Genomic DNA, 12,082 nt, shown 5'->3' with positions numbered 1-12,082 from the left:
GTGTTTTGGGTAAATGGGGTTTGGAGCAGAGAGGTATGAACCAAGGATGGAGTGGTGGTGGCTGGGTTGGCTTGCGGCATGGAGATTTCAACTTGGGTGGATGATGGTATGTTTGGGTCTGTTGGATCATATGGATTGGCTGGAGGCTCTTCTTTTGGCATATATTGAGGATAATTTGGATCATAAGAGCCTATGGGTGGTGGTAGCTGCCCAAACAATGAGTGAGATGGATCTGATAATGGAGGGGGTCTTCCAAAGTCAAAGGTTCCTACATTGTCCCTTCGAAAATTAGCCATGATTGTCTCTTTGTTCTTGTCTATAATGGCGTTTACCAATACTGCATTTCCTAGTTGGTTCATGAAAGCTTCAATGTTAGTAGGTGATTGAATAGCTTTCTCTGGGCTGAAGGATGGCTAAGTGCTCAAGGGGGGTGAGGCTGTTCGATCCAAATGATAGGGCTCCATTGTTTCTTTCTTCTTGGCTAAGCGAGTGACGGGTGGCATGAAAAATGCTCCTAGGGATGACATGCAACAAATGCTAGTGGATGCAAAAGGGGGAAGGCTTTTCTATGCAAATGATTTCCTAGGTTGAGGCAAAGCTATATGACAAAACCTAAGGAGGATTGGGTTTTTGGATTCTAACTTCAAAGATATGTTTCCAAAGCACAAAAGGTCTACTTTCCTATGTGCAAGCTTGGTGGTGATTGTGTCAACTTAAGGATAGACTGATGATCCTTTAGGAAGAACACGAGATTGACCACTTGTGGATCCCAACCTTTAGCTCAAGGTGATGAGGGATGACAAGTGACAAAGCTAGATTACCCTAGACAAAGCTTTTTCAAAGGGATAACCTTGGTGAGATAGGTGGATTTGAAAGATTTTAGGAATGGAAAACTTTTAGCAAGGTGACAACAATTTTGAAAGCTTAGATGTACAGTTTTTGGATTGCTGGCTAGATGGTTTGATTCTAAATGAGATGGATGAGATAATAATGCTTAAGGGGATAACCTAAGATGGCTAACTTTTCTACAAAGATGACTCTAAGGTGAAGCTTATCCAAGAAGGTGTGGAGAAACAAGGGTGTCTAATCATAGAAATCATGCCTAGTTGGTAAGGCATAAGCAGGATTAAATCCTGGATGTTGGCTAAATTTGATGGTGTGCTCTAACCAGGCCTCTTGAAGTGCTTCGTCGGTAGCTTTATCCTCTACTTTGTGGAGTTTGAAAATTTGAGGACTTGGTGTTAGTTCCTTTCTCTTGGCTGAAAGTTCTTGGTATGCCTGAGATGGTTTGAGTTTAACTTTGTGAAACTTCTATTTGGGTTTGGGTTGCTCTGACATCAATTCTTAAATCTGCTTGGCTTTGAGAGACCTCAGTTATTTTTCTTCAACTTGTTCAACTTCTAGAATAGGCAGTGACTACGCTAAGTATACCCTAAGCTAGGATTGACCAAGTTTTGAAAACATTCATTCAACAAATAAAAAAGAAAGCAATAGATAGAAACAACCAAATAGAAGTTTTGATTCCCAGAATGTGATACTTGTGCCAAGGAGTGTGTGTGTTCTACAAATGTTTCGATCAGTCACTTCAAGCACATTAACATCCTAGATGGTTGTCTACAAGGCTGACAGTTGGTTTAGTTAGGGAGTCCTCGATATACCCAAGGTACATGAGGCCCAAATCCATAGATGAAACCAAAAAGATGTCACACAGCCGAGAGGAGCGATAACCCACTTCTCCTCTTTCACTTCTCAAGGGTATAAAGTTCCTTGAGGCTTAGCCCGAGTGACAAAATCTTGATCCCAAGAGAGGTGTCTTTCGATTCACCTCCCGGTTCTTATACTCTGCTGGAATGCTAGAGTTGAGGTCGTCCAAGGGGTGATGAAATCCCCAAGCAGGCCTCCTAAAAAGAAACAAGATTTTGGATCCTAATCTTATGCACCCAAGATGGCCTCGAAAGAAGACAAGGGGAGAGAAGACTTGGATGACCTTGGACTAAACAAAACATGCTTTTTCTTTTACCAAATGACTCTTATGTGTACTAATCTAGACTTTGCAAGCACTCATGTTTAAGAGACAATGTTCAATTACAACTTGAAGCGCCAACAAAAGTAAATCGATCGAAGAATGAAAACAAGAAGAAAGAGTTAGGGTCAACAAAAGAAAACTCGCGCACCCAGAGGCCCTTCACATCAAGTATCGATTAATTTCCTTTAAAGAATTCAAGAGTTGGTGTGATTTTTTTTTTAAGCCCAAAGCAAAGATGTGTGAGACTCGATTTGTCAAGCGCGCGCTTGGAGGCCCTCTACGTCAATAGTTGTTCAATTTTAATACTCAAATGAAGTGTGATCGATTTAATCTAGATTTTTGGTCATTTAAGAATTTTGATAAAGTTAAAGCAAACGTTCAAAGACCAAGTGAGTGAGTTAGATTGTGGAACATTTAACACCTTTTTCAAGTAGACCCATCCCCATGAATGGCACTGAGATTGCAACCAATGGTTAATATTTGATGGGTGATTAGAAAAGAGGTGAGTCTAAAGAACTACTCAAATTGATTTTTGAAAATTTGTGTTTAACTTAACGAAGTTTCTTAAATGTCTAAAAAATCAAACTTTGCCTAAATTGCATGTAGAAAAGAGATTTGTTATGTTCAATTTTAGAAGGTCCAAATGAAGTGTTTGATATTGCAATGGTTAATTGATCCTTAGAATTCAAGATTGGATTTGTTATTTTAATCATGCATTCAAGGAAAATTTGATTTTAATCCATGGCATTCAAGAGTGTGTTCAGCAACATGCATTCAAAGACAAGTGATCAAACATTCAAGTTTTTTTTCTTTGAGCATTCAAGATTGAGATTTTGTGTGTTGTTTTAAGAACTTTGAAGTGCTTTGTTTTAACCTTAGATCATTCAAGATTGTTTTTGGACTCAAAAATGAAAATGACTCTTTGGACTTTGCTTTTCATTCAAGATTTTGTGTTCTAGTTTGCATGTTTTAAGCCCAAAAATGATATTCCTAGATTGTTTTGATGCATGAAAAACTTAAGAAACATTCAAGATTTTGCAACAAGACATTTGTTTGGAAAAAATAACAAAACTTTTAGGACTCTTAGTTTTCATGAGATTTTTAAAAGAACTTTAAAATGTTTTCAAATGAGGTTCATTTTATCCTTGATTGATGCTTTGAGTTTGATTTGGATTTTAGTGTGCACTTAGTGTTGATTTTGAACTTTTTGAAATGGAAACTTGAAGTTCTTTTTAAATTCTCAAAAATGAAGTGTTCCTAACTTTGCATGAATGCATCTAAAATCTTGATGTTGCAAGGATGCAAATGATTAGATTGGTTTAGTTTCACTTGTTAAATTTTTTTTCTTTTTTGCAAATTTTTAATTTTTTAATGGATTTAAGTATGATTTGGGGGTTCATTTTAAGCACTAAAAAGAAGTGTGTATGATTTTTCTTTCTTAAAAAAAAATAGCCAAGATCTCCCACAAGAAGAAGAAGAAGAAGTAGATGGAATAAGAAGAATATAGACAAGAAGAGGAAGAAGAATTCCAAGTGCTTTGTCCACCTATAAGCTTGAAAAATATGCAAATACTATGAGATAGACTATGAGTTCCTTTGTCTTCTTCATGCTCATGTGGACCTACAAAACCAATTTATACAATCCTACCAATCACAAAAACAAGCAAAATTAGCCAAAATCAGCAAATGACATACAAAACTTGACTAAAAAAACCAATGAAGATGACCCATGCGGAGTCCCACCGAGCGTGCCAAAATGTATATGAGCAATGTTAGTATGCTAATAGAAACCAAATTTAAATAAAGCTTCTACAAACTAAAAAAAATTTATAAACTTCAAGATAGACTAAGATGAGCTCTCAATTGAGAATATGAGCCATTAATGGACTCTCTCAATAAGAAGCTCTCTTGTTGAGTGGCTTTGTCTAAATAGATAGGATGTATGCTCAAGCTTATGCTTCAAAAAGGGCTTCAAATGGAGTTGGAATTTGGGTGTGAGTGTATGGTTTTGATGTAAAATGGCTTCTTAAAATGGCATTATGACTTTATTTCATGGATTGTGTTATTTTGCAAAGGGGAAGGATCCAATTTATAGGCAAGAGGCTTGAGGGATTGAGGGCTAAGATGCAAGGATGGGAAAAAGCTCATGGAGGGCTCAGATTGCATGAGAAGAGAGCACATGGATTGTGCTTCCTTATAGCCAATCAAGGAGTGACACATGTCACATGGTGAGAGGATGAAGGAAAGGGGAAGGATGAGTCAACAAAGGAGGCTCAAGGGATAAAATCTTCATAAAGACCCTCATAATGACTTGTAAGAGCCATAAAAGGGCTTGTAAGAGTCATTTATGACCTAGTGGACTTCATAAAGTTTTATGGTTGAGATATTTTGAGGAAGATGAGAGCAATTTCGACTTGGGCTTGATTAGGAGGGTTTTAAGCTTGCTTAGGATTGTGCAAATGATTAGAGGATGGATTAGGATGGTTTAGGATTAGCTTAGGGATAGGCAAGTGGATGCCATTTAATGAGGGTGGGTGAAGGAGGAGATATTTGTTAACTTTGGCTTGGGTTAGGAAGTTTTAACTCATGTTTTGGGAATGTGACAAGGTTAGGAGGGGATTAGGATTAGGTTTAAAGACATCTTCTAGAAGAGTCTAGACTTTGGATGAGGATAAAGACTTTCTAGAATAGTCTAGAATTTCTTAAGATGAGGATGAAGAGTTTCTAGAAGAGTCTAGAACTTCTTAGGATGAGGATAAATTAGATTTTTAGAAAATAAATAAAGTTTTATTTATTTCAAGGGTTTGGGTTGAGGAGATATTTATTAAAACTTTTTTAATAAACATGAGGATTAATATTTAATCTTGATTAAATATTTTGAGTTGGGATTAGGGGTAGGAAATGATGGGATTAGCCTTTAATCGAAATTAAAGAAGGATTAGAAGATTTTGGAAGAGGTTATTGGTAAAAAAGAATTTGGCCAAGTTTTGGGCAAAATTTTTTTTTTAAATTTATTTTAGGATTTTTGGTCAATTTATTAATTAAACAATTAATAAATAAGGAAATAATGTTTAAATAAAATTTAAACATTTTTGGGAGGGATTCCTTAATTATATATTTTTAATTAAGATAAAGGGATTTAATTGCATAAAAATTAATTAATTAATTAATTAAATAATTAATTAATAAATGATGATGTCATCAGGGATTTTTTCAAAAAATAAAAATACTTTATTTTTAAAAAGATTTTTAGGTGTCTACAATAGGTTGACCTATGACCCCCTTTGACCCATTACATGATGACATATGTCCCTAAGACCCTTAGGGACATATGAGAGTCATTCTTATGAGTCAAATGAGGTCATAGGTTGAGCTATGACCCCGTTCAACACATTACATGATGACATATGACCCCTAGGGACATATTAGAATTTCGATCCATTAAATGATGACATATGTCCCTAGGAGTCCTAAGACCCTTAGGGACATATTAGAATTGTTCATATGAGTCAAAGGGAGTCATAGGTTGACCTATGACCCCCTTTGACCTATTACATGATGACATATGTCCCTAAGACCCATAGGGACATATGAGAATCATTCTTATGGGTCAAAAGGCTGTCATAGGTTGACCTATAACCCCCTTCGATGCATTACATGACAACATATGACCCTTGGGGTCCTATGACCCCTAGGAAAATATTAGAATCATTCTTATGGGTCAAAGGTGGTCATACATTGACCAATGACCCGCTTCGACCAATTACATGATGACATATGTCCCTAGGGGTCCTTGAAACCCTAGGGACATATTAGACTCGTTCTTATTGGTCTAAGGGGGTCATAGGTTGACCTATGACCCCCTTTGACCCATTACATGATGACATATGTCCCTAGGGGTCCTAAAACCCGTAGGGACATATTTGAGTGCTTCTTATGGGTCAAAGGGTCTTATAGGTTGACCTATGATCCCCTTCGACTCATTACATGATGACATAAGTCCAAAGGGGACCTAGGACCCCTAGGGACATATTAAAATCGTTCTTATGGGTCAAAGGGGGTCATAAGTTGACCTATGACCCCCTTTGACCCTTTACATGACAACATATGTCCCTAGGGGTCTTAGGACCCCTAGGGACATATTATAATCATTCTTATGGGTCAAAGAAGGTCATAGGGGGACCTATGACAACCTTCGACCCATTACATGATGATATATGTCCTTAGGGGTCAGAGGACCCATAGGGACATATTAGAATCATTCTTATGGATCAATGGGAATCATAGGTCAACCTATGACCTCTTTCGAACCATTACATGATGACATATGTCCCTAGGGGTCATAGGACACCTAGGGACATATTAAAATTGTTCATATGGGTCAAAGAGGGTCATAGGTTGACCTATGGTTCCATTTGACCCATAATACTGATTCTAATATGTCCCTAGGGGTCCTAGGACACCTAAGGACATATGTTGTCATGTAATGGGTCAAAAGTTTTCATAGGTCACCCTATGACCCCCTTTGACCCATAAGAACGATTCTAATATGTTCTTAGGGGTCTAAGGACCCCTAGGGACATATGTCATCATGTAATGATTTGAAGCGGGTCATCTCTCAACCTATGACCTTTTTTGACACATATAAATGATTCTAATATGTCCCTATGGGTCCTAAGACCCTTAGGGACATATGTTATCATGTAATGAGTCGAAGGGGGTCATAGGTCAATCTATGACCCCTTTTGACCCATATTAACAATTCTTATATGTCCCTAGGGGTCCTAGGACCCCTAGGGACATATGCCATCATTTAATGGGTGGAAGGGGGTCATAGTTCAACCTATGACCCACAAGAATGATTCTAATATGTCCCTAGGGGTCCTAAGACCGTTAGGTACATATGTCATCATTTAATGAGTTGAAAGGGGTCATAGGTCAACCTATAAAACTCTTTTATCCATATAAAGCATTCTAATATGTCCTGAGGGGTCTTAGAACCCCTAAGAACATATATCGTCATGTAATGTGTCAAAGTGGGTCATAAGTCAACCTATCACCCTTGTTGACCTAGAAGAACGATTCTAATAAGTCCCTAGGGGTCCTAGGACCCCTAGAGACATATGTCATCATCTAATGGGTCAAAGGGGATCATAAGTCACCCTATGAGCCCTTTTGACCCAAAAGAATGATTCTAATATGTCCCTAGGAGTTCTAGGACCCCTAGTGACATATGTCATCATGTAATGGGTCTAAGGGGGTCATAGGTCAAGCTATGACTCCCTTTGACCCATAAGAACGATTCTAATATGTCTCTAGAGGTTCTAGGAAGCCTAGGGACATATGTCGTCATGTAATGGGTCGAAGGGTTTCATTGGTTAACCTATGATCTGCTTTGACATATATGAACAATTCTAATATGTCAGTAGGGATCTTAGGACCCCTAGAGACATATGTTGCATTTAATGAGTCGAAGACCTATGACCCACTTTGACCCATATGATGAAATTTAATATGTTTCTAGGGGTACTAGGACCCCTACGGATATATGTCATCATGCAATATGTTGGAGGGGGTGATAGGTCAACTTATGACCCCCTTTGAGCTATAAGAATGATTCGAATATGTCCCTAGGGGTCCTAGGACCCCTAAAGAGATATTTCATCATTTAATGAGTCAAAGTGGGTCATAGGTGAACCTATGAGCCCCTTTTACTCATAAAAATGATTCTAATATGTCCCTAGGGATATATGTCATCAGTTAATGAGTCGAAGGGAGTCATAGGCCAACCTATGACCCCCTTTGACCCATATGAATGATTCTAATATGTCCCTAGGGGTCCTAGGACCCCTAGGGACATATGTAATCATTTAATAGGTCGAAGGGGTTCATAGGTCACCTTATGACCTTCTTTGACCCATAAAAATGATTCTAATATTTTTCTTAGGGACCTAGGACCCCTAGGAATATAGGTCATCATGTAATTGGTCGAAGGGGGCCATAGGTCATCCTATGAGCTTTTTTTACCCATAAGAATGATTCTAATATGTCCCTAGGCATTTTAGGACCCCTAGTGACATATGTCATCATGTAATGGGTCTAAGGGGGTCATATGTCAAGCTATGACCCCTTTTGACCCATAAGAACGATTCTAATATGTCCCTAGAGATCCTAGGAACACTAACAACATATGTCATCATGTAATGGGTTGAAGGGGTTAATAGGTCACCCAATGACCCCTTTGGACCCATATGAATGATTCTAATATGTCCCTAGGGGTCCTAAGACCCCTAGGGACATATATCATCATGTAATGGGTCGAAGGGGGTCATAGGCCAACCTATGACCCCCTTTGACCCATATAAACAATTTTAATATCTCCTTAGGGGTCCTAGTCATAATGTAATGGGTCATGAACGATTCTAATATGTCCCTACGGTTCCTATGACCCCTAGGGACACATTTCATCATGTAATGGGTCGAAGGGGGTCATAGGTCAATCTATGACCCCATTTGACCCATATTAACAATTCTTATATGTCCTTAGGGGTCATATGTCATCATTTAATGGATGGGAGGGGGTCATAGGTCACTTTATGATCCCCTTTGACCCACAAGAATGATTTTAATACGCCCTAGGGGTCCCAAGACTGCTAGGTACATATATCATCATTTAATGGGTCGAAGAGGATAATAGATCAACCTATAAAACCCTTTGACATATATGAAGCATCCTAATATGTCCCTAGGGATCTTAGGACCCCTAGGGACATATGTCATCATGTAATGTGTCGAAGTGGATCATAAGTCAACCTATGACCCCCTTTGACCCAGAAGAATGATTTTAATATGTCCCTAGGGGTCTTAGGAACCCTAGGCATATATTTTGTCATGTAATGGGTTGAAGGGTGTCATAGGTCAACCTATGATCCCTTTTGACCTATATGAATAATTCTAATATGTCCGTAGGGATCCTAGGACCCCTAGGGACATATGTCATCATTTAATGGGTCGAAGGGGGTCATAGGTCAACCTATGACCCACTTTGACCCATATGATGGAATCTAATATGTTCTTAGGGGTGCTAGGACTCCTAGGGACATGTTGTCATATAATATGTCGGAGGGGGTCATAGGTCAACTTATGACCCGCTTTGAGCCATAAGAATGATTCTAACATGTCCCATATGAATGATTTTAATATGTCCCTAGGGGTCCTAAGACCCCTAAGAACATATGTCATCATTTAATGGATCGAATAGGGTCATAGGTCTACCTATGACCCCCTTGGACCCATATAAACAATTCTAATATGTCCCTAGGGATCCTAGGACCTGTAGGGACATGTCATCATCTAATAGGTCAAAGGGGGTCATAGGTCAATACATGACCCCCTTTGACCCATATGAATGATTCTAATATGCCCCTAGGGGTCTTAGGATCCCTAGGGACATATGTCATCATGTAATGGGTCATGAATGATTCTAAAATGTCTCTAGGGGTCCTAGGACCCCTAGGGACATATGTCATCATGTAATGGGTCAAAAGGGGTGATAGGTTGACCTATGACCCCCTTTGACCCATCAGAATGATTCTAATATGTCCCTAGGGGTCTTAGGACCCCTAGGGACATATGTCATCATTTAATGGGTCGAAGGATGTCATAGGTTAACCTATCACCCCCTTTGACCCATATGAATAAATCTAATATGTTCTTAGGGGTCCTAGGACCTCTAGGGACATATTTAATCATGTAATATGTCAAAGGGGGTCATAGGTCAACCTATGACCCCCTTTGAGCCATAAGAACGATTCTAATACATCCCTAGGGGTCTTAGGACCCTTAGGGAGATATATCATCATTTAATGGGTTGAAGGTGGTCATAGGTCAACCTGTGACCCTCTTTGACCCATATGAAGCATTCTAATATGTCCTTAGGGGTCCTAGGACCCCTTTGGACATATGTCATCTAGTAATGGGTTGAAGGGGGTCATGGGTCACCCTATGACCCCCTTTGACCCATTAGGAGGATTCTAATATGTCCTTAGGACCCCTAAGAACATATGTCATCATTTAATGGGTCTTTGACCCATAAAATGATTCTAATATGTCCTTAGGTGTCCTAGGACCCCTAGGGAAATATGTCATCATTTAATGAGTTGAAGGGGGTCATAGGTCAACCTATGACCCCCTTTGTCCCATAAGAATGATTATAATATGTCCCTAGGTGTCCTAGGACCTGTAGGGACATATGTCATCATTTAATGGGTCAAAGAGGGTCATTGGTCAACCTATGACCCCCTTTGACCCATATGAAAGATTCTAATATGTCCCTAGGGATCCTAGGACCCCTAGGGACTTATGTCATCATATAATGTGTCGAACGGGGTCATAGGTCAACCTATGACCTCCTTTGACCCATATGAATGATTTTAATATGTCCCTAGGGATCCTAGGACCCCTAGGGACATATGTCATCATGTAATGGGTTGAAGGGGGTCATAGGTCAACCTAGGACCCCTTTTGACCCATATGAACGATTCTAATAGGTCCCTATGGCTCCTAGGACCCCTAGGGATATATGTCATTATTTAATGGGTTCAAGGGGGTCATAGGTCAACCTATGACCCCCTCTGAAGCATATGAAGCATTCTAATATGTCCTTATGGGTCCTAGGACCCCTAGGAACATATTTCATCATTTAATGGGTCAGAGGGGGTTATAGGTCAACCTATGACCCCCTTTGACCCATAAGAATGATTCTAATATGTCCTTAGGGATCCTAGGACCTCTAGGTACATATGTCATCATTTAATGGGTCGAAGGGGGTCATAAGTCAACCTTTGACACCCTTTGACCCATATGAAGCATTCTAATATGTCCCTAGGGGTCTTACGACTCTTATAGACATATCTTGTCATGTAATGTGTTGAAGTGGGTCATAAGTCAACCTATGACCCCCTTTGACCCATAATAATGATTGTAATATGTCCCTAGGCGTCTTAGGACTGCTAAGGAGGTATGTCATCATGTAATGGGTCGAAGGGGGTCATAGGTCACTCTATGAGCCTTTTTGACCTATAAGAATGATTCTAGTATGTTCCTAGGGTCCTACGACTCCTAAGAACATATGTCATCATTTAATGAGTAAAAAGGGGTCATAGGTCAACCTATCACCCCCTTTGACCCATATGAAGCATTCTAATATGTCCCTAGGGGTCGTAGGACCCCTAGGGACATATGTCATCATGTAATTTGTTTAAGGGGGTCATAGTTCACCCTATGACCCCTTTCAAACCATATTAAAGATTCTAATATATCCCTAGGGATCTTAGGATGCTTGGGGATATATGTCATTGTGGAATGTGTCGAAGGGGTTCATATTTCACCCTACAATCCCCTTCAACCTATATGAATGATTCTAATATGTCCCTAGGGATCTTAGGAACCCTAAGGACATATGTCATCATGGAATGTGTCCAAGGTGATCATAGTTCACCCTATGACCCCCTTCGACCCATATGAATGATTCTAATATGTTGAAAGGTTTCATAGGTCATCTTGTGACCCCTTTCGACCCATATAAACTATTCTAATATGTCCCTAGGAGTCCTGGGATCCCTTAGAGACATATATCGTCATGGAATGTGTCAAAAGGGGTCATAGGTCATCCTGTGAGCCCTTTCGACCCATATAAATGACTCCAATAGAAATAATATAGTAAAAATAATTATATATATATATATATATAATTTTTATAGATTATAATTTTCATATGATAATAATAATAATAATATATTATAGATTATAATTTATATATGATAATAATAATAATAATATGTATTAATAACATATATATAATATATTATGTTATTATATTTAATAAAAATATAGTAAAAATAATAATAATATATATTATATTTACAGATAATAATAATAATAACATAATATATTATTATATATTAATAGAATATATATTATATCTTTACATATTTCATAACTCAAATTAGTTATATCACTTACAAATTTGTTTTTCCTTTTAATTTTTGTGCCTTTT

The sequence above is a fragment of the Cupressus sempervirens genome, chromosome 8 (assembly GCF_028749045.1).
Source record: "Cupressus sempervirens isolate cs-2001-9-10 chromosome 8, ASM2874904v1, whole genome shotgun sequence".
NCBI classification, from domain to species: Eukaryota; Viridiplantae; Streptophyta; class Pinopsida; order Cupressales; family Cupressaceae; genus Cupressus; species Cupressus sempervirens.
Note: the sequence above shows the minus strand (reverse complement) of the source record.